We start from the raw sequence: 17,671 nt of genomic DNA on the forward strand, positions 1-17,671 counted from the left end.
TTTAAAGTTATATTTTTAGTGCTGATTGCAACCCACCAACTCATGTTAAGTACCGACAGAGTATTTTGCGCATGACGCCCCAGATACTTTTGCAGACCCACATGCAATGGAGTCTTGTTTGGGGATATAGATTGCACCATGCAAACCATTGAAGGGCACTCTGGTTTTCCTTCATATCGAGTAAATCTTTCGCCTTTTACTAAAGATTTCCGTGGAGGAGAGCACTGAAATGAGTATATCACTCAATTTTTGATTTGCCCTGCATTTTTGCGGGGCTTACACACTAAATGAAAACTTGCGTCCCAAATGGTTCAACTGAATTTTGCTTTAATTTAAGGTTATATTTGTTAGTGCTGATTGCAAACCACCAACTCATGTTAAGTACCGACAGAGTATTTTGCGCATGACGCCCCAGATACTTTTGCAGTCCCACATGCAATGGAGTCTTGTTTGGGGATATAGATTGCACCATGCGAACCATTGAAGGGCACTCTGGTTTTCCTTCATATCGAGTAAATCTTTCGCCTTTTACTAAAGATTTCCGTGGAGGAGAGCACTGAAATGAGTATATCACTCAATTTTTGATTTGCCCTGCATTTTTGCGGGGCTTACACACTAAATGAAAAATTGCGGCCCAAATGGTTCAACTGAATTTTGCTTTAATTTAAGGTTATATTTGTTAGTGCTGATTGCAAACCACCAACTCATGTTAAGTACCGACAGAGTATTTTGCGCATGACGCCCCAGATACTTTTGCAGTCCCACATGCAATGGAGTCTTGTTTGGGGATATAGATTGCACCATGCGAACCATTGAAGGGTACTCTGGTTTTCCTTCATATCGAGTAAATCTTTCGCCTTTTACTAAAGATTTCCGTGGAGGAGAGCACTGAAATGAGTATATCAATCAATTTTTGATTTGCCCTGCATTTTTGGGGGGCTTACACACTAAATGAAAAATTGCGTCCCAAATGGTTCAACTGAATTTTGCTTTAATTTAAGGTTATATTTGTTAGTGCTGATTGCAAACCACCAACTCATGTTAAGTACCGACAGAGTATTTTGCTCATGACGCCCCAGATACTTTTGCAGTCCCACATGCAATGGAGTCTTGTTTGGGGATATAGATTGCACCATGCGAACCATTGAAGGGCACTCTGGTTTTCCTTCATATCGAGTAAATCTTTCGCCTTTTACTAAAGATTTCCGTGGAGGAGAGCACTGAAATGAGTATATCACTCAATTTTTGATTTGCCCTGCATTTTTGCGGGGCTTACACACTAAATGAAAAATTGCGGCCCAAATGGTTCAACTGAATTTTGCTTTAATTTAAGGTTATATTTTTAGTGCTGATTGCAAACCACCAACTCATGTTAAGTACCGACAGAGTATTTTGCGCATGTCGCCCCAGATACTTTTGCAGTCCCACATGCAATGGAGTCTTGTTTGGGGATATAGATTGCACCATGCGAACCATTGAAGGGCACTCTGGTTTTCCTTCATATCGAGTAAATCTTTCGCCTTTTACTAAAGATTTCCGTGGAGGAGAGCACTGAAATGAGTATATCACTCAATTTTTGATTTGCCCTGCATTTTTGCGGGGCTTACACACTAAATGAAAAATTGCGGCCCAAATGGTTCAACTGAATTGTGCTTTAATTTAAGGTTATATTTGTTAGTGCTGATTGCAAACCACCAACTCATGTTAAGTACCGACAGAGTATTTTGCGCATGACGCCCCAGATACTTTTGCAGTCCCACATGCAATGGAGTCTTGTTTGGGGATATAGATTGCACCATGCGAAGCATTGAAGGGCACTCTGGTTTTCCTTCATATCGAGTAAATCTTTCGCCTTTTACTAAAGATTTCCGTGGAGGAGAGCACTGAAATGAGTATATCACTCAATTTTTGATTTGCCCTGCATTTTTGCGGGGCTTACACACTAAATGAAAAATTGCGTCCCAAATGGTTCAACTGAATTTTGCTTTAATTTAAGGTTATATTTGTTAGTGCTGATTGCAAACCACCAACTCATGTTAAGTACCGACAGAGTATTTTGCGCATGACGCCCCAGATACTTTTGCAGTCCCACGTGCAATGGAGTCTTGTTTGGGGATATAGATTGCACCATGCGAACCATTGAAGGGCACTCTGGTTTTCCTTCATATCGAGTAAATCTTTCGCCTTTTACTAAAGATTTCCGTGGAGGAGAGCACTGAAATGAGTATATCACTCAATTTTTGATTTGCCCTGCATTTTTGCGGGGCTTACACACTAAATGAAAAATTGCGGCCCAAATGGTTCAACTGAATTTTGCTTTAATTTAAGGTTATATTTGTTAGTGCTGATTGCAAACCACCAACTCATGTTAAGTACCGACAGAGTATTTTGCGCATGACGCCCCAGATACTTTTGCAGTCCCACATGCAATGGAGTCTTGTTTGGGGATATAGATTGCACCATGCGAACCATTGAAGGGCACTCTGGTTTTCCTTCATATCGAGTAAATCTTTCGCCTTTTACTAAAGATTTCCGTGGAGGAGAGCACTGAAATGAGTATATCACTCAATTTTTGATTTGCCCTGCATTTTTGCGGGTCTTACACACTAAATGAAAAATTGCGGCCCAAATGGTTCAACTGAATTTTGCTTTAATTTAAGGTTATATTTGTTAGTGCTGATTGCAAACCACCAACTCATGTTAAGTACCGACAGAGTATTTTGCGCATGACGCCCCAGATACTTTTGCAGTCCCACATGCAATGGAGTCTTGTTTGGGGATATAGATTGCACCATGCGAACCATTGAAGGGCACTCTGGTTTTCCTTCATATCGAGTAAATCTTTCGCCTTTTACTAAAGATTTCCGTGGAGGAGAGCACTGAAATGAGTATATCACTCAATTTTTGATTTGCCCTGCATTTTTGGGGGGCTTACACACTAAATGAAAAATTGCGTCCCAAATGGTTCAACTGAATTTTGCTTTAATTTAAGGTTATATTTGTTAGTGCTGATTGCAAACCACCAACTCATGTTAAGTACCGACAGAGTATTTTGCTCATGACGCCCCAGATACTTTTGCAGTCCCACATGCAATGGTGTCTTGTTTGGGGATATAGATTGCACCATGCGAACCATTGAAGGGCACTCTGGTTTTCCTTCATATCTAGTAAATCTTTCGCCTTTTACTAAAGATTTCCGTGGAGTAGAGCACTGAAATGAGTATATTACTCAATTTTTGATTTGCCCTGCATTTTTGCGGGGCTTACACACTAAATGAAAAATTGCGGCCCAAATGGTTCAACTGAATTTTGCTTTAATTTAAGGTTATATTTGTTAGTGCTGATTGCAAACCACCAACTCATGTTAAGTACCGACAGAGTATTTTGCGCATGACGCCCCAGATACTTTTGCAGTCCCACATGCAATGGAGTCTTGTTTGGGGATATAGATTGCACCATGCGAACCATTGAAGGGCACTCTGGTTTTCCTTCATATCGAGTAAATCTTTCGCCTTTTACTAAAGATTTCCGTGGAGGAGAGCACTGAAATGAGTATATCACTCAATTTTTGATTTGCCCTGCATTTTTGCGGGCTTACACACTAAATGAAAAATTGCGGCCCAAATGGTTCAACTGAATTTTGCTTTAATTTAAAGTTATATTTTTAGTGCTGATTGCAACCCACCAACTCATGTTAAGTACCGACAGAGTATTTTGCGCATGACGCCCCAGATACTTTTGCAGACCCACATGCAATGGAGTCTTGTTTGGGGATATAGATTGCACCATGCAAACCATTGAAGGGCACTCTGGTTTTCCTTCATATCGAGTAAATCTTTCGCCTTTTACTAAAGATTTCCGTGGAGGAGAGCACTGAAATGAGTATATCACTCAATTTTTGATTTGCCCTGCATTTTTGCGGGGCTTACACACTAAATGAAAACTTGCGTCCCAAATGGTTCAACTGAATTTTGCTTTAATTTAAGGTTATATTTGTTAGTGCTGATTGCAAACCACCAACTCATGTTAAGTACCGACAGAGTATTTTGCGCATGACGCCCCAGATACTTTTGCAGTCCCACATGCAATGGAGTCTTGTTTGGGGATATAGATTGCACCATGCGAACCATTGAAGGGCACTCTGGTTTTCCTTCATATCGAGTAAATCTTTCGCCTTTTACTAAAGATTTCCGTGGAGGAGAGCACTGAAATGAGTATATCACTCAATTTTTGATTTGCCCTGCATTTTTGCGGGGCTTACACACTAAATGAAAAATTGCGGCCCAAATGGTTCAACTGAATTTTGCTTTAATTTAAGGTTATATTTGTTAGTGCTGATTGCAAACCACCAACTCATGTTAAGTACCGACAGAGTATTTTGCGCATGACGCCCCAGATACTTTTGCAGTCCCACATGCAATGGAGTCTTGTTTGGGGATATAGATTGCACCATGCGAACCATTGAAGGGTACTCTGGTTTTCCTTCATATCGAGTAAATCTTTCGCCTTTTACTAAAGATTTCCGTGGAGGAGAGCACTGAAATGAGTATATCAATCAATTTTTGATTTGCCCTGCATTTTTGGGGGGCTTACACACTAAATGAAAAATTGCGTCCCAAATGGTTCAACTGAATTTTGCTTTAATTTAAGGTTATATTTGTTAGTGCTGATTGCAAACCACCAACTCATGTTAAGTACCGACAGAGTATTTTGCTCATGACGCCCCAGATACTTTTGCAGTCCCACATGCAATGGAGTCTTGTTTGGGGATATAGATTGCACCATGCGAACCATTGAAGGGCACTCTGGTTTTCCTTCATATCGAGTAAATCTTTCGCCTTTTACTAAAGATTTCCGTGGAGGAGAGCACTGAAATGAGTATATCACTCAATTTTTGATTTGCCCTGCATTTTTGCGGGGCTTACACACTAAATGAAAAATTGCGGCCCAAATGGTTCAACTGAATTTTGCTTTAATTTAAGGTTATATTTTTAGTGCTGATTGCAAACCACCAACTCATGTTAAGTACCGACAGAGTATTTTGCGCATGTCGCCCCAGATACTTTTGCAGTCCCACATGCAATGGAGTCTTGTTTGGGGATATAGATTGCACCATGCGAACCATTGAAGGGCACTCTGGTTTTCCTTCATATCGAGTAAATCTTTCGCCTTTTACTAAAGATTTCCGTGGAGGAGAGCACTGAAATGAGTATATCACTCAATTTTTGATTTGCCCTGCATTTTTGCGGGGCTTACACACTAAATGAAAAATTGCGGCCCAAATGGTTCAACTGAATTGTGCTTTAATTTAAGGTTATATTTGTTAGTGCTGATTGCAAACCACCAACTCATGTTAAGTACCGACAGAGTATTTTGCGCATGACGCCCCAGATACTTTTGCAGTCCCACATGCAATGGAGTCTTGTTTGGGGATATAGATTGCACCATGCGAAGCATTGAAGGGCACTCTGGTTTTCCTTCATATCGAGTAAATCTTTCGCCTTTTACTAAAGATTTCCGTAGAGGAGAGCACTGAAATGAGTATATCACTCAATTTTTGATTTGCCCTGCATTTTTGCGGGGCTTACACACTAAATGAAAAATTGCGTCCCAAATGGTTCAACTGAATTTTGCTTTAATTTAAGGTTATATTTGTTAGTGCTGATTGCAAACCACCAACTCATGTTAAGTACCGACAGAGTATTTTGCGCATGACGCCCCAGATACTTTTGCAGTCCCACGTGCAATGGAGTCTTGTTTGGGGATATAGATTGCACCATGCGAACCATTGAAGGGCACTCTGGTTTTCCTTCATATCGAGTAAATCTTTCGCCTTTTACTAAAGATTTCCGTGGAGGAGAGCACTGAAATGAGTATATCACTCAATTTTTGATTTGCCCTGCATTTTTGCGGGGCTTACACACTAAATGAAAAATTGCGGCCCAAATGGTTCAACTGAATTTTGCTTTAATTTAAGGTTATATTTGTTAGTGCTGATTGCAAACCACCAACTCATGTTAAGTACCGACAGAGTATTTTGCGCATGACGCCCCAGATACTTTTGCAGTCCCACATGCAATGGAGTCTTGTTTGGGGATATAGATTGCACCATGCGAACCATTGAAGGGCACTCTGGTTTTCCTTCATATCGAGTAAATCTTTCGCCTTTTACTGAAGATTTCTGTGGAGGAGAGCACTGAAATGAGTATATCACTCAATTTTTGATTTGCCCTGCATTTTTGGGGGGCTTACACACTAAATGAAAAGTTGCGTCCCAAATGGTTCAACTGAATTTTGCTTTAATTTAAGGTTATATTTGTTAGTGCTGATTGCAAACCACCAACTCATGTTAAGTACCGACAGAGTATTTTGCTCATGACGCCCCAGATACTTTTGCAGTCCCACATGCAATGGAGTCTTGTTTGGGGATATAGATTGCACCATGCAAACCATTGAAGGGCACTCTGGTTTTCCTTCATATCTAGTAAATCTTTCGCCTTTTACTAAAGATTTCCGTGGAGTAGAGCACTGAAATGAGTATATCACTCAATTTTTGATTTGCCCTGCATTTTTGCGGGGCTTACACACTAAATGAAAAATTGCGGCCCAAATGGTTTAACTGAATTTTGCTTTAATTTAAGGTTATATTTGTTAGTGCTGATTGCAAACCACCAACTCATGTTAAGTACCGACAGAGTATTTTGCGCATGACGCCCCAGATACTTTTGCAGTCCCACATGCAATGGAGTCTTGTTTGGGGATATAGATTGCACCATGCGAACCATTGAAGGGCACTCTGGTTTTCCTTCATATCGAGTAAATCTTTCGCCTTTTACTAAAGATTTCCGTGGAGGAGAGCACTGAAATGAGTATATCACTCAATTTTTTATTTGCCCTGCATTTTTGCGGGGCTTACACACTAAATGAAAAATTGCGGCCCAAATGGTTCAACTGAATTTTGCTTTAATTTAAAGTTATATTTTTAGTGCTGATTGCAACCCACCAACTCATGTTAAGTACCGACAGAGTATTTTGCGCATGACGCCCCAGATACTTTTGCAGACCCACATGCAATGGAGTCTTGTTTGGGGATATAGATTGCACCATGCGAACCATTGAAGGGCACTCTGGTTTTCCTTCATATCTAGTAAATCTTTCGCCTTTTACTAAAGATTTCCGTGGAGTAGAGCACTGAAATGAGTATATCACTCAATTTTTGATTTGCCCTGCATTTTTGCGGGGCTTACACACTAAATGAAAAATTGCGGCCCAAATGGTTCAACTGAATTTTGCTTTAATTTAAGGTTATATTTGTTAGTGCTGATTGCAAACCACCAACTCATGTTAAGTACCGACAGAGTATTTTGCGCATGACGCCCCAGATACTTTTGCAGTCCCACATGCAATGGAGTCTTGTTTGGGGATATAGATTGCACCATGCGAACCATTGAAGGGCACTCTGGTTTTCCTTCATATCGAGTAAATCTTTCGCCTTTTACTAAAGATTTCCGTGGAGGAGAGCACTGAAATGAGTATATCACTCAATTTTTTATTTGCCCTGCATTTTTGCGGGGCTTACACACTAAATGAAAAATTGCGGCCCAAATGGTTCAACTGAATTTTGCTTTAATTTAAAGTTATATTTTTAGTGCTGATTGCAACCCACCAACTCATGTTAAGTACCGACAGAGTATTTTGCGCATGACGCCCCAGATACTTTTGCAGACCCACATGCAATGGAGTCTTGTTTGGGGATATAGATTGCACCATGCGAACCATTGAAGGGCACTCTGGTTTTCCTTCATATCGAGTAAATCTTTCGCCTTTTACTAAAGATTTCCGTGGAGGAGAGCACTGAAATGAGTATATCACTCAATTTTTGATTTGCCCTGCATTTTTGCGGGGCTTACACACTAAATGAAAACTTGCGGCCCAAATGGTTCAACTGAATTTTGCTTTAATTTAAGGTTATATTTGTTAGTGCTGATTGCAAACCACCAACTCATGTTAAGTACCGACAGAGTATTTTGCGCATGACGCCCCAGATACTTTTGCAGTCCCACATGCAATGGAGTCTTGTTTGGGGATATAGATTGCACCATGCGAACCATTGAAGGGCACTCTGGTTTTTCTTCATATCGAGTAAATCTTTCGCCTTTTACTAAAGATTTCCGTGGAGGAGAGCACTGAAATGAGTATATCACTCAATTTTTGATTTGCCCTGCATTTTTGCGGGGCTTACACACTAAATGAAAAATTGCGGCCCAAATGGTTCAACTGAATTTTGCTTTAATTTAAGGTTATATTTGTTAGTGCTGATTGCAAACCACCAACTCATGTTAAGTACCGACAGAGTATTTTGCGCATGACGCCCCAGATACTTTTGCAGTCCCACATGCAATGGAGTCTTGTTTGGGGATATAGATTGCACCATGCGAACCATTGAAGGGCACTCTGGTTTTCCTTCATATCGAGTAAATCTTTCGCCTTTTACTAAAGATTTCCGTGGAGGAGAGCACTGAAATGAGTATATCACTCAATTTTTGATTTGCCCTGCATTTTTGCGGGGCTTACACACTAAATGAAAAATTGCGGCCCAAATGGTTCAACTGAATTTTGCTTTAATTTAAGGTTATATTTGTTAGTGCTGATTGCAAACCACCAACTCATGTTAAGTACCGACAGAGTATTTTGCGCATGACGCCCCAGATACTTTTGCAGTCCCACATGCAATGGAGTCTTGTTTGGGGATATAGATTGCACCATGCGAACCATTGAAGGGCACTCTGGTTTTCCTTCATATCGAGTAAATCTTTCGCCTTTTACTAAAGATTTCCGTGGAGGAGAGCACTGAAATGAGTATATCACTCAATTTTTGATTTGCCCTGCATTTTTGCGGGGCTTACACACTAAATGAAAAATTGCGGCCCAAATGGTTCAACTGAATTTTGCTTTAATTTAAGGTTATATTTGTTAGTGCTGATTGCAAACCACCAACTCATGTTAAGTACCGACAGAGTATTTTGCGCATGACGCCCCAGATACTTTTGCAGTCCCACATGCAATGGAGTCTTGTTTGGGGATATAGATTGCACCATGCGAACCATTGAAGGGCACTCTGGTTTTCCTTCATATCGAGTAAATCTTTCGCCTTTTACTAAAGATTTCCGTGGAGGAGAGCACTGAAATGAGTATATCACTCAATTTTTGATTTGCCCTGCATTTTTGCGGGGCTTACACACTAAATGAAAAATTGCGGCCCAAATGGTTCAACTGAATTTTGCTTTAATTTAAGGTTATATTTGTTAGTGCTGATTGCAAACCACCAACTCATGTTAAGTACCGACAGAGTATTTTGCGCATGACGCCCCAGATACTTTTGCAGTCCCACATGCAATGGAGTCTTGTTTGGGGATATAGATTGCACCATGCGAACCATTGAAGGGCACTCTGGTTTTCCTTCATATCGAGTAAATCTTTCGCCTTTTACTAAAGATTTCCGTGGAGGAGAGCACTGAAATGAGTATATCACTCAATTTTTGATTTGCCCTGCATTTTTGCGGGGCTTACACACTAAATGAAAAATTGCGGCCCAAATGGTTCAACTGAATTTTGCTTTAATTTAAGGTTATATTTGTTAGTGCTGATTGCAAACCACCAACTCATGTTAAGTACCGACAGAGTATTTTGCGCATGACGCCCCAGATACTTTTGCAGTCCCACATGCAATGGAGTCTTGTTTGGGGATATAGATTGCACCATGCGAACCATTGAAGGGCACTCTGGTTTTCCTTCATATCGAGTAAATCTTTCGCCTTTTACTAAAGATTTCCGTGGAGTAGAGCACTGAAATGAGTATATCACTCAATTTTTGATTTGCCCTGCATTTTTGCGGGGCTTACACACTAAATGAAAAATTGCGGCCCAAATGGTTCAACTGAATTTTGCTTTAATTTAAAGTTATATTTTTAGTGCTGATTGCAACCCACCAACTCATGTTAAGTACCGACAGAGTATTTTGCGCATGACGCCCCAGATACTTTTGCAGACCCACATGCAATGGAGTCTTGTTTGGGGATATAGATTGCACCATGCGAACCATTGAAGGGCACTCTGGTTTTCCTTCATATCGAGTAAATCTGTCGCCTTTTACTAAAGATTTCCGTGGAGGAGAGCACTGAAATGAGTATATCACTCAATTTTTGATTTGCCCTGCATTTTTGCGGGGCTTACACACTAAATGAAAAATTGCGGCCCAAATGGTTCAACTGAATTTTGCTTTAATTTAAAGTTATATTTTTAGTGCTGATTGCAACCCACCAACTCATGTTAAGTACCGACAGAGTATTTTGCGCATGACGCCCCAGATACTTTTGCAGACCCACATGCAATGGAGTCTTGTTTGGGGATATAGATTGCACCATGCGAACCATTGAAGGGCACTCTGGTTTTCCTTCATATCGAGTAAATCTTTCGCCTTTTACTAAAGATTTCCGTGGAGGAGAGCACTGAAATGAGTATATCACTCAATTTTTGATTTGCCCTGCATTTTTGCGGGGCTTACACACTTAATGAAAAAAATGAAAATTGCGGCCAAAATGGTTCAACTGAATTTTGCTTTAATTTAAGGTTATATTTGTTAGTGCTGATTGCAAACCACCAACTCATGTTAAGTACCGACAGAGTATTTTGCGCATGACGCCCCAGATACTTTTGCAGTCCCACATGCAATGGAGTCTTGTTTGGGGATATAGATTGCACCATGCGAACCATTGAAGGGCACTCTGGTTTTCCTTCATATCGAGTAAATCTTTCGCCTTTTACTAAAGATTTCCGTGGAGGAGAGCACTGAAATGAGTATATCACTCAATTTTTGATTTGCCCTGCATTTTTGCGGGGCTTACACACTAAATGAAAAATTGCGGCCCAAATGGTTCAACTGAATTTTGCTTTAATTTAAGGTTATATTTGTTAGTGCTGATTGCAAACCACCAACTCATGTTAAGTACCGACAGAGTATTTTGCGCATGACGCCCCAGATACTTTTGCAGTCCCACATGCAATGGAGTCTTGTTTGGGGATATAGATTGCACCATGCGAACCATTGAAGGGCACTCTGGTTTTCCTTCATATCGAGTAAATCTTTCGCCTTTTACTAAAGATTTCCGTGGAGGAGAGCACTGAAATGAGTATATCACTCAATTTTTGATTTGCCCTGCATTTTTGCGGGGCTTACACACTAAATGAAAAATTGCGGCCCAAATGGTTCAACTGAATTTTGCTTTAATTTAAGGTTATATTTGTTAGTGCTGATTGCAAACCACCAACTCATGTTAAGTACCGACAGAGTATTTTGCGCATGACGCCCCAGATACTTTTGCAGTCCCACATGCAATGGAGTCTTGTTTGGGGATATAGATTGCACCATGCGAACCATTGAAGGGCACTCTGGTTTTCCTTCATATCGAGTAAATCTTTCGCCTTTTACTAAAGATTTCCGTGGAGTAGAGCACTGAAATGAGTATATCACTCAATTTTTGATTTGCCCTGCATTTTTGGGGGGCTTACACACTAAATGAAAAATTGCGGCCCAAATGGTTCAACTGAATTTTGCTTTAATTTAAGGTTATATTTTTAGTGCTGATTGCAAACCACCAACTCATGTTAAGTACCGACAGAGTATTTTGCGCATGACGCCCCAGATACTTTTGCAGTCCCACATGCAATGGAGTCTTGTTTGGGGATATAGATTGCACCATGCGAACCATTGAAGGGCACTCTGGTTTTCCTTCATATCGAGTAAATCTTTCGCCTTTTACTAAAGATTTCTGTGGAGGAGAGCACTGAAATGAGTATATCACTCAATTTTTGATTTGCCCTGCATTTTTGCGGGGCTTACACACTAAATGAAAAATTGCGGCCCAAATGGTTCAACTGAATTTTGCTTTAATTTAAGGTTATATTTTTAGTGCTGATTGCAAACCACCAACTCATGTTAAGTACCGACAGAGTATTTTGCGCATGACGCCCCAGATACTTTTGCAGTCCCACATGCAATGGAGTCTTGTTTGGGGATATAGATTGCACCATGCGAACCATTGAAGGGCACTCTGGTTTTCCTTCATATCGAGTAAATCTTTCGCCTTTTACTAAAGATTTCCGTGGAGGAGAGCACTGAAATGAGTATATCACTCAATTTTTGATTTGCCCTGCATTTTTGCGGGGCTTACACACTAAATGAAAAATTGCGGCCCAAATGGTTCAACTGAATTGTGCTTTAATTTAAGGTTATATTTGTTAGTGCTGATTGCAAACCACCAACTCATGTTAAGTACCGACAGAGTATTTTGCGCATGACGCCCCAGATACTTTTGCAGTCCCACATGCAATGGAGTCTTGTTTGGGGATATAGATTGCACCATGCGAAGCATTGAAGGGCACTCTGGTTTTCCTTCATATCGAGTAAATCTTTCGCCTTTTACTAAAGACTTCCGTGGAGGAGAGCACTGAAATGAGTATATCACTCAATTTTTGATTTGCCCTGCATTTTTGCGGGGCTTACACACTAAATGAAAAATTGCGTCCCAAATGGTTCAACTGAATTTTGCTTTAATTTAAGGTTATATTTGTTAGTGCTGATTGCAAACCACCAACTCATGTTAAGTACCGACAGAGTATTTTGCGCATGACGCCCCAGATACTTTTGCAGTCCCACATGCAATGGAGTCTTGTTTGGGGATATAGATTGCACCATGCGAACCATTGAAGGGCACTCTGGTTTTCCTTCATATCGAGTAAATCTTTCGCCTTTTACTAAAGATTTCCGTGGAGGAGAGCACTGAAATGAGTATATCACTCAATTTTTGATTTGCCCTGCATTTTTGCGGGGCTTACACACTAAATGAAAAATTGCGTCCCAAATGGTTCAACTGAATTTTGCTTTAATTTAAGGTTATATTTGTTAGTGCTGATTGCAAACCACCAACTCATGTTAAGTACCGACAGAGTATTTTGCGCATGACGCCCCAGATACTTTTGCAGTCCCACATGCAATTGAGTCTTGTTTGGGGATATAGATTGCACCATGCGAACCATTGAAGGGCACTCTGGTTTTCCTTCATATCGAGTAAATCTTTCGCCTTTTACTAAAGATTTCCGTGGAGGAGAGCACTGAAATGAGTATATCACTCAATTTTTGATTTGCCCTGCATTTTTGCGGGGCTTACACACTAAATGAAAAATTGCGTCCCAAATGGTTCAACTAAATTTTGCTTTAATTTAAGGTTATATTTGTTAGTGCTGATTGCAAACCACCAACTCATGTTAAGTACCGACAGAGTATTTTGCTCATGACGCCCCAGATACTTTTGCAGTCCCACATGCAATGGAGTCTTGTTTGGGGATATAGATTGCACCATGCGAACCATTGAAGGGCACTCTGGTTTTCCTTCATATCTAGTAAATCTTTCGCCTTTTACTAAAGATTTCCGTGGAGTAGAGCACTGAAATGAGTATATCACTCAATTTTTGATTTGCCCTGCATTTTTGCGGGGCTTACACACTAAATGAAAATTTGCGGCCCAAATGGTTCAACTGAATTTTGCTTTAATTTAAGGTTATATTTGTTAGTGCTGATTGCAAACCACCAACTCATGTTAAGTACCGACAGAGTATTTTGCGCATGACGCCCCAGATACTTTTGCAGTCCCACATGCAATGGAGTCTTGTTTGGGGATATAGATTGCACCATGCGAACCATTGAAGGGCACTTTGGTTTTCCTTCATATCGAGTAAATCTTTCGCCTTTTACTAAAGATTTCCGTGGAGGAGAGCACTGAAATGAGTATATCACTCAATTTTTGATTTGCCCTGCATTTTTGCGGGGCTTACACACTAAATGAAAAATTGCGTCCCAAATGGTTCAACTGAATTTTGCTTTAATTTAAGGTTATATTTGTTAGTGCTGATTGCAAACCACCAACTCATGTTAAGTACCGACAGAGTATTTTGCGCATGACGCCCCAGATACTTTTGCAGTCCCACATGCAATGGAGTCTTGTTTGGGGATATAGATTGCACCATGCGAACCATTGAAGGGCACTCTGGTTTTCCTTCATATCGAGTAAATCTTTCGCCTTTTACTAAAGATTTCCGTGGAGGAGAGCACTGAAATGAGTATATCACTCAATTTTTGATTTGCCCTGCATTTTTGCGGGGCTTACACACTAAATGAAAAATTGCGGCCCAAATGGTTCAACTGAATTTTGCTTTAATTTAAGGTTATATTTGTTAGTGCTGATTGCAAACCACCAACTCATGTTAAGTACCGACAGAGTATTTTGCGCATGACGCCCCAGATACTTTTGCAGTCCCACATGCAATGGAGTCTTGTTTGGGGATATAGATTGCACCATGCGAACCATTGAAGGGCACTCTGGTTTTCCTTCATATCGAGTAAATCTTTCGCCTTTTACTAAAGATTTCCGTGGAGTAGAGCACTGAAATGAGTATATCACTCAATTTTTGATTCGCCCTGCATTTTTGCGGGGCTTACACACTAAATGAAAAATTGCGGCCCAAATGGTTCAACTGAATTTTGCTTTAATTTAAGGTTATATTTGTTAGTGCTGATTGCAAACCACCAACTCATGTTAAGTACCGACAGAGTATTTTGCGCATGACGCCCCAGATACTTTTGCAGTCCCACATGCAATGGAGTCTTGTTTGGGGATATAGATTGCACCATGCGAACCATTGAAGGGCACTCTGGTTTTCCTTCATATCGAGTAAATCTTTCGCCTTTTACTAAAGATTTCCGTGGAGGAGAGCACTGAAATGAGTATATCACTCAATTTTTGATTTGCCCTGCATTTTTGCGGGGCTTACACACTAAATGAAAAATTGCGGCCCAAATGGTTCAACTGAATTTTGCTTTAATTTAAGGTTATATTTGTTAGTGCTGATTGCAAACCACCAACTCATGTTAAGTACCGACAGAGTATTTTGCGCATGACGCCCCAGATACTTTTGCAGTCCCACATGCAATGGAGTCTTGTTTGGGGATATAGATTGCACCATGCGAACCATTGAAGGGCACTCTGGTTTTCCTTCATATCGAGTAAATCTTTCGCCTTTTACTAAAGATTTCCGTGGAGGAGAGCACTGAAATGAGTATATCACTCAATTTTTGATTTGCCCTGCATTTTTGCGGGGCTTACACACTAAATGAAAAATTGCGTCCCAAATGGTTCAACTGAATTTTGCTTTAATTTAAGGTTATATTTGTTAGTGCTGATTGCAAACCACCAACTCATGTTAAGTACCGACAGAGTATTTTGCGCATGACGCCCCAGATACTTTTGCAGTCCCACATGCAATGGAGTCTTGTTTGGGGATATAGATTGCACCATGCGAACCATTGAAGGGCACTCTGGTTTTCCTTCATATCGAGTAAATCTTTCGCCTTTTACTAAAGATTTCCGTGGAGGAGAGCACTGAAATGAGTATATCACTCAATTTTTGATTTGCCCTGCATTTTTGCGGGGCTTACACACTAAATGAAAAATTGCGTCCCAAATGGTTCAACTGAATTTTGCTTTAATTTAAGGTTATATTTGTTAGTGCTGATTGCAAACCACCAACTCATGTTAAGTACCGACAGAGTATTTTGCGCATGACGCCCCAGATACTTTTGCAGTCCCACATGCAATGGAGTCTTGTTTGGGGATATAGATTGCACCATGCGAACCATTGAAGGGCACTCTGGTTTTCCTTCATATCGAGTAAATCTTTCGCCTTTTACTAAAGATTTCCGTGGAGGAGAGCACTGAAATGAGTATATCACTCAATTTTTGATTTGCCCTGCATTTTTGGGGGGCTTACACACTAAATGAAAAATTGCGTCCCAAATGGTTCAACTAAATTTTGCTTTAATTTAAGGTTATATTTGTTAGTGCTGATTGCAAACCACCAACTCATGTTAAGTACCGACAGAGTATTTTGCTCATGACGCCCCAGATACTTTTGCAGTCCCACATGCAATGGAGTCTTGTTTGGGGATATAGATTGCACCATGCGAACCATTGAAGGGCACTCTGGTTTTCCTTCATATCTAGTAAATCTTTCGCCTTTTACTAAAGATTTCCGTGGAGTAGAGCACTGAAATGAGTATATCACTCAATTTTTGATTTGCCCTGCATTTTTGCGGGGCTTACACACTAAATGAAAATTTGCGGCCCAAATGGTTCAACTGAATTTTGCTTTAATTTAAGGTTATATTTGTTAGTGCTGATTGCAAACCACCAACTCATGTTAAGTACCGACAGAGTATTTTGCGCATGACGCCCCAGATACTTTTGCAGTCCCACATGCAATGGAGTCTTGTTTGGGGATATAGATTGCACCATGCGAACCATTGAAGGGCACTCTGGTTTTCCTTCATATCGAGTAAATCTTTCGCCTTTTACTAAAGATTTCCGTGGAGGAGAGCACTGAAATGAGTATATCACTCAATTTTTGATTTGCCCTGCATTTTTGCGGGGCTTACACACTAAATGAAAAATTGCGGCCCAAATGGTTCAACTGAATTTTGCTTTAATTTAAAGTTATATTTTTAGTGCTGATTGCAAACCACCAACTCATGTTAAGTACCGACAGAGTATTTTGCGCATGACGCCCCAGATACTTTTGCAGTCCCACATGCAATGGAGTCTTGTTTGGGGATATAGATTGCACCATGCGAACCATTGAAGGGCACTCTGGTTTTCCTTCATATCGAGTAAATCTTTCGCCTTTTACTAAAGATTTCCGTGGAGGAGAGCACTGAAATGAGTATATCACTCAATTTTTGATTTGCCCTGCATTTTTGCGGGGCTTACACACTAAATGAAAACTTGCGGCCCAAATGGTTCAACTGAATTTTGCTTTAATTTAAGGTTATATTTGTTAGTGCTGATTGCAAACCACCAACTCATGTTAAGTACCGACAGAGTATTTTGCGCATGACGCCCCAGATACTTTTGCAGTCCCACATGCAATGGAGTCTTGTTTGGGGATATAGATTGCACCATGCGAACCATTGAAGGGCACTCTGGTTTTCCTTCATATCGAGTAAATCTTTCGCCTTTTACTAAAGATTTCCGTGGAGGAGAGCACTGAAATGAGTATATCACTCAATTTTTGATTTGCCCTGCATTTTTGCGGGGCTTACACACTAAATGAAAAATTGCGGCCCAAATGGTTCAACTGAATTTTGCTTTAATTTAAGGTTATATTTGTTAGTGCTGATTGCAAACCACCAACTCATGTTAAGTACCGACAGAGTATTTTGCGCATGACGCCCCAGATACTTTTGCAGTCCCACATGCAATGGAGTCTTGTTTGGGGATATAGATTGCACCATGCGAACCATTGAAGGGCACTCTGGTTTTCCTTCATATCGAGTAAATCTTTCGCCTTTTACTAAAGATTTCCGTGGAGGAGAGCACTGAAATGAGTATATCACTCAATTTTTGATTTGCCCTGCATTTTTGCGGGGCTTACACACTAAATGAAAAATTGCGGCCCAAATGGTTCAACTGAATTTTGCTTTAATTCAAGGTTATATTTGTTAGTGCTGATTGCAAACCACCAACTCATGTTAATTACCGACAGAGTATTTTGCGCATGACGC

General features: G+C 40.4%; 53 non-coding genes across 53 annotated transcripts; all 53 read left to right on the plus strand.

The window, feature by feature from the left end:
- The first annotated feature begins 155 nt into the window (after positions 1 to 155).
- Positions 156 to 277, plus strand: LOC125562062. Its single transcript, XR_007307769.1, has one exon. It is a non-coding gene; the product is annotated as a U5 spliceosomal RNA (small nuclear RNA).
- A 210-nt stretch (positions 278 to 487) lies between these two features.
- LOC125562063 lies at positions 488 to 609 on the plus strand. Its single transcript, XR_007307770.1, has one exon. It is a non-coding gene; the product is annotated as a U5 spliceosomal RNA (small nuclear RNA).
- A 210-nt stretch (positions 610 to 819) lies between these two features.
- Positions 820 to 939, plus strand: LOC125562117. Its single transcript, XR_007307824.1, has one exon. It is a non-coding gene; the product is annotated as a U5 spliceosomal RNA (small nuclear RNA).
- A 212-nt stretch (positions 940 to 1,151) lies between these two features.
- On the plus strand, positions 1,152 to 1,273 carry LOC125562064. The gene has a single exon (XR_007307771.1). It is a non-coding gene; the product is annotated as a U5 spliceosomal RNA (small nuclear RNA).
- A 209-nt stretch (positions 1,274 to 1,482) lies between these two features.
- LOC125562065 lies at positions 1,483 to 1,604 on the plus strand. The gene has a single exon (XR_007307772.1). It is a non-coding gene; the product is annotated as a U5 spliceosomal RNA (small nuclear RNA).
- A 210-nt stretch (positions 1,605 to 1,814) lies between these two features.
- On the plus strand, positions 1,815 to 1,936 carry LOC125562066. The gene has a single exon (XR_007307773.1). It is a non-coding gene; the product is annotated as a U5 spliceosomal RNA (small nuclear RNA).
- Positions 1,937 to 2,146: 210 nt separating this feature from the next.
- LOC125562068 lies at positions 2,147 to 2,268 on the plus strand. The gene has a single exon (XR_007307775.1). It is a non-coding gene; the product is annotated as a U5 spliceosomal RNA (small nuclear RNA).
- Positions 2,269 to 2,478: 210 nt separating this feature from the next.
- Positions 2,479 to 2,598, plus strand: LOC125562120. Its single transcript, XR_007307827.1, has one exon. It is a non-coding gene; the product is annotated as a U5 spliceosomal RNA (small nuclear RNA).
- A 212-nt stretch (positions 2,599 to 2,810) lies between these two features.
- Positions 2,811 to 2,930, plus strand: LOC125562113. Its single transcript, XR_007307820.1, has one exon. It is a non-coding gene; the product is annotated as a U5 spliceosomal RNA (small nuclear RNA).
- Positions 2,931 to 3,142: 212 nt separating this feature from the next.
- Positions 3,143 to 3,264, plus strand: LOC125562179. Its single transcript, XR_007307886.1, has one exon. It is a non-coding gene; the product is annotated as a U5 spliceosomal RNA (small nuclear RNA).
- Positions 3,265 to 3,474: 210 nt separating this feature from the next.
- On the plus strand, positions 3,475 to 3,594 carry LOC125562132. The gene has a single exon (XR_007307839.1). It is a non-coding gene; the product is annotated as a U5 spliceosomal RNA (small nuclear RNA).
- A 210-nt stretch (positions 3,595 to 3,804) lies between these two features.
- LOC125562069 lies at positions 3,805 to 3,926 on the plus strand. Its single transcript, XR_007307776.1, has one exon. It is a non-coding gene; the product is annotated as a U5 spliceosomal RNA (small nuclear RNA).
- A 210-nt stretch (positions 3,927 to 4,136) lies between these two features.
- Positions 4,137 to 4,258, plus strand: LOC125562070. The gene has a single exon (XR_007307777.1). It is a non-coding gene; the product is annotated as a U5 spliceosomal RNA (small nuclear RNA).
- Positions 4,259 to 4,468: 210 nt separating this feature from the next.
- LOC125562118 lies at positions 4,469 to 4,588 on the plus strand. Its single transcript, XR_007307825.1, has one exon. It is a non-coding gene; the product is annotated as a U5 spliceosomal RNA (small nuclear RNA).
- A 212-nt stretch (positions 4,589 to 4,800) lies between these two features.
- LOC125562071 lies at positions 4,801 to 4,922 on the plus strand. The gene has a single exon (XR_007307778.1). It is a non-coding gene; the product is annotated as a U5 spliceosomal RNA (small nuclear RNA).
- Positions 4,923 to 5,131: 209 nt separating this feature from the next.
- On the plus strand, positions 5,132 to 5,253 carry LOC125562072. Its single transcript, XR_007307779.1, has one exon. It is a non-coding gene; the product is annotated as a U5 spliceosomal RNA (small nuclear RNA).
- Positions 5,254 to 5,463: 210 nt separating this feature from the next.
- LOC125562167 lies at positions 5,464 to 5,585 on the plus strand. Its single transcript, XR_007307874.1, has one exon. It is a non-coding gene; the product is annotated as a U5 spliceosomal RNA (small nuclear RNA).
- Positions 5,586 to 5,795: 210 nt separating this feature from the next.
- On the plus strand, positions 5,796 to 5,917 carry LOC125562073. Its single transcript, XR_007307780.1, has one exon. It is a non-coding gene; the product is annotated as a U5 spliceosomal RNA (small nuclear RNA).
- Positions 5,918 to 6,127: 210 nt separating this feature from the next.
- LOC125562208 lies at positions 6,128 to 6,247 on the plus strand. The gene has a single exon (XR_007307915.1). It is a non-coding gene; the product is annotated as a U5 spliceosomal RNA (small nuclear RNA).
- A 212-nt stretch (positions 6,248 to 6,459) lies between these two features.
- LOC125562184 lies at positions 6,460 to 6,581 on the plus strand. Its single transcript, XR_007307891.1, has one exon. It is a non-coding gene; the product is annotated as a U5 spliceosomal RNA (small nuclear RNA).
- A 210-nt stretch (positions 6,582 to 6,791) lies between these two features.
- LOC125562103 lies at positions 6,792 to 6,913 on the plus strand. The gene has a single exon (XR_007307810.1). It is a non-coding gene; the product is annotated as a U5 spliceosomal RNA (small nuclear RNA).
- A 209-nt stretch (positions 6,914 to 7,122) lies between these two features.
- LOC125562185 lies at positions 7,123 to 7,244 on the plus strand. The gene has a single exon (XR_007307892.1). It is a non-coding gene; the product is annotated as a U5 spliceosomal RNA (small nuclear RNA).
- Positions 7,245 to 7,454: 210 nt separating this feature from the next.
- LOC125562105 lies at positions 7,455 to 7,576 on the plus strand. Its single transcript, XR_007307812.1, has one exon. It is a non-coding gene; the product is annotated as a U5 spliceosomal RNA (small nuclear RNA).
- Positions 7,577 to 7,785: 209 nt separating this feature from the next.
- Positions 7,786 to 7,907, plus strand: LOC125562074. Its single transcript, XR_007307781.1, has one exon. It is a non-coding gene; the product is annotated as a U5 spliceosomal RNA (small nuclear RNA).
- Positions 7,908 to 8,117: 210 nt separating this feature from the next.
- Positions 8,118 to 8,239, plus strand: LOC125562125. The gene has a single exon (XR_007307832.1). It is a non-coding gene; the product is annotated as a U5 spliceosomal RNA (small nuclear RNA).
- A 210-nt stretch (positions 8,240 to 8,449) lies between these two features.
- LOC125562075 lies at positions 8,450 to 8,571 on the plus strand. Its single transcript, XR_007307782.1, has one exon. It is a non-coding gene; the product is annotated as a U5 spliceosomal RNA (small nuclear RNA).
- A 210-nt stretch (positions 8,572 to 8,781) lies between these two features.
- Positions 8,782 to 8,903, plus strand: LOC125562076. Its single transcript, XR_007307783.1, has one exon. It is a non-coding gene; the product is annotated as a U5 spliceosomal RNA (small nuclear RNA).
- Positions 8,904 to 9,113: 210 nt separating this feature from the next.
- Positions 9,114 to 9,235, plus strand: LOC125562077. Its single transcript, XR_007307784.1, has one exon. It is a non-coding gene; the product is annotated as a U5 spliceosomal RNA (small nuclear RNA).
- A 210-nt stretch (positions 9,236 to 9,445) lies between these two features.
- LOC125562079 lies at positions 9,446 to 9,567 on the plus strand. The gene has a single exon (XR_007307786.1). It is a non-coding gene; the product is annotated as a U5 spliceosomal RNA (small nuclear RNA).
- Positions 9,568 to 9,777: 210 nt separating this feature from the next.
- LOC125562143 lies at positions 9,778 to 9,899 on the plus strand. Its single transcript, XR_007307850.1, has one exon. It is a non-coding gene; the product is annotated as a U5 spliceosomal RNA (small nuclear RNA).
- A 209-nt stretch (positions 9,900 to 10,108) lies between these two features.
- Positions 10,109 to 10,230, plus strand: LOC125562190. Its single transcript, XR_007307897.1, has one exon. It is a non-coding gene; the product is annotated as a U5 spliceosomal RNA (small nuclear RNA).
- Positions 10,231 to 10,439: 209 nt separating this feature from the next.
- LOC125562080 lies at positions 10,440 to 10,561 on the plus strand. The gene has a single exon (XR_007307787.1). It is a non-coding gene; the product is annotated as a U5 spliceosomal RNA (small nuclear RNA).
- A 218-nt stretch (positions 10,562 to 10,779) lies between these two features.
- LOC125562081 lies at positions 10,780 to 10,901 on the plus strand. Its single transcript, XR_007307788.1, has one exon. It is a non-coding gene; the product is annotated as a U5 spliceosomal RNA (small nuclear RNA).
- Positions 10,902 to 11,111: 210 nt separating this feature from the next.
- Positions 11,112 to 11,233, plus strand: LOC125562082. Its single transcript, XR_007307789.1, has one exon. It is a non-coding gene; the product is annotated as a U5 spliceosomal RNA (small nuclear RNA).
- Positions 11,234 to 11,443: 210 nt separating this feature from the next.
- Positions 11,444 to 11,563, plus strand: LOC125562149. Its single transcript, XR_007307856.1, has one exon. It is a non-coding gene; the product is annotated as a U5 spliceosomal RNA (small nuclear RNA).
- A 211-nt stretch (positions 11,564 to 11,774) lies between these two features.
- LOC125562156 lies at positions 11,775 to 11,896 on the plus strand. Its single transcript, XR_007307863.1, has one exon. It is a non-coding gene; the product is annotated as a U5 spliceosomal RNA (small nuclear RNA).
- A 209-nt stretch (positions 11,897 to 12,105) lies between these two features.
- LOC125562083 lies at positions 12,106 to 12,227 on the plus strand. The gene has a single exon (XR_007307790.1). It is a non-coding gene; the product is annotated as a U5 spliceosomal RNA (small nuclear RNA).
- Positions 12,228 to 12,437: 210 nt separating this feature from the next.
- On the plus strand, positions 12,438 to 12,559 carry LOC125562161. The gene has a single exon (XR_007307868.1). It is a non-coding gene; the product is annotated as a U5 spliceosomal RNA (small nuclear RNA).
- A 210-nt stretch (positions 12,560 to 12,769) lies between these two features.
- On the plus strand, positions 12,770 to 12,891 carry LOC125562084. Its single transcript, XR_007307791.1, has one exon. It is a non-coding gene; the product is annotated as a U5 spliceosomal RNA (small nuclear RNA).
- A 210-nt stretch (positions 12,892 to 13,101) lies between these two features.
- Positions 13,102 to 13,223, plus strand: LOC125562085. The gene has a single exon (XR_007307792.1). It is a non-coding gene; the product is annotated as a U5 spliceosomal RNA (small nuclear RNA).
- Positions 13,224 to 13,433: 210 nt separating this feature from the next.
- Positions 13,434 to 13,555, plus strand: LOC125562186. The gene has a single exon (XR_007307893.1). It is a non-coding gene; the product is annotated as a U5 spliceosomal RNA (small nuclear RNA).
- A 210-nt stretch (positions 13,556 to 13,765) lies between these two features.
- Positions 13,766 to 13,887, plus strand: LOC125562129. The gene has a single exon (XR_007307836.1). It is a non-coding gene; the product is annotated as a U5 spliceosomal RNA (small nuclear RNA).
- A 210-nt stretch (positions 13,888 to 14,097) lies between these two features.
- On the plus strand, positions 14,098 to 14,219 carry LOC125562086. Its single transcript, XR_007307793.1, has one exon. It is a non-coding gene; the product is annotated as a U5 spliceosomal RNA (small nuclear RNA).
- Positions 14,220 to 14,429: 210 nt separating this feature from the next.
- LOC125562148 lies at positions 14,430 to 14,551 on the plus strand. The gene has a single exon (XR_007307855.1). It is a non-coding gene; the product is annotated as a U5 spliceosomal RNA (small nuclear RNA).
- Positions 14,552 to 14,761: 210 nt separating this feature from the next.
- On the plus strand, positions 14,762 to 14,883 carry LOC125562087. The gene has a single exon (XR_007307794.1). It is a non-coding gene; the product is annotated as a U5 spliceosomal RNA (small nuclear RNA).
- A 210-nt stretch (positions 14,884 to 15,093) lies between these two features.
- On the plus strand, positions 15,094 to 15,215 carry LOC125562088. The gene has a single exon (XR_007307795.1). It is a non-coding gene; the product is annotated as a U5 spliceosomal RNA (small nuclear RNA).
- A 210-nt stretch (positions 15,216 to 15,425) lies between these two features.
- LOC125562090 lies at positions 15,426 to 15,547 on the plus strand. The gene has a single exon (XR_007307797.1). It is a non-coding gene; the product is annotated as a U5 spliceosomal RNA (small nuclear RNA).
- Positions 15,548 to 15,757: 210 nt separating this feature from the next.
- Positions 15,758 to 15,877, plus strand: LOC125562114. Its single transcript, XR_007307821.1, has one exon. It is a non-coding gene; the product is annotated as a U5 spliceosomal RNA (small nuclear RNA).
- A 212-nt stretch (positions 15,878 to 16,089) lies between these two features.
- LOC125562187 lies at positions 16,090 to 16,211 on the plus strand. The gene has a single exon (XR_007307894.1). It is a non-coding gene; the product is annotated as a U5 spliceosomal RNA (small nuclear RNA).
- Positions 16,212 to 16,421: 210 nt separating this feature from the next.
- On the plus strand, positions 16,422 to 16,543 carry LOC125562091. Its single transcript, XR_007307798.1, has one exon. It is a non-coding gene; the product is annotated as a U5 spliceosomal RNA (small nuclear RNA).
- Positions 16,544 to 16,752: 209 nt separating this feature from the next.
- On the plus strand, positions 16,753 to 16,874 carry LOC125562092. The gene has a single exon (XR_007307799.1). It is a non-coding gene; the product is annotated as a U5 spliceosomal RNA (small nuclear RNA).
- Positions 16,875 to 17,084: 210 nt separating this feature from the next.
- On the plus strand, positions 17,085 to 17,206 carry LOC125562093. The gene has a single exon (XR_007307800.1). It is a non-coding gene; the product is annotated as a U5 spliceosomal RNA (small nuclear RNA).
- A 210-nt stretch (positions 17,207 to 17,416) lies between these two features.
- Positions 17,417 to 17,538, plus strand: LOC125562094. The gene has a single exon (XR_007307801.1). It is a non-coding gene; the product is annotated as a U5 spliceosomal RNA (small nuclear RNA).
- The last annotated feature ends 133 nt before the right edge of the window (positions 17,539 to 17,671 follow it).

Source organism: Nematostella vectensis, chromosome 4 (genome assembly GCF_932526225.1).
Source record: "Nematostella vectensis chromosome 4, jaNemVect1.1, whole genome shotgun sequence".
In the NCBI taxonomy this organism is placed as follows: domain Eukaryota; kingdom Metazoa; phylum Cnidaria; class Anthozoa; order Actiniaria; family Edwardsiidae; genus Nematostella; species Nematostella vectensis.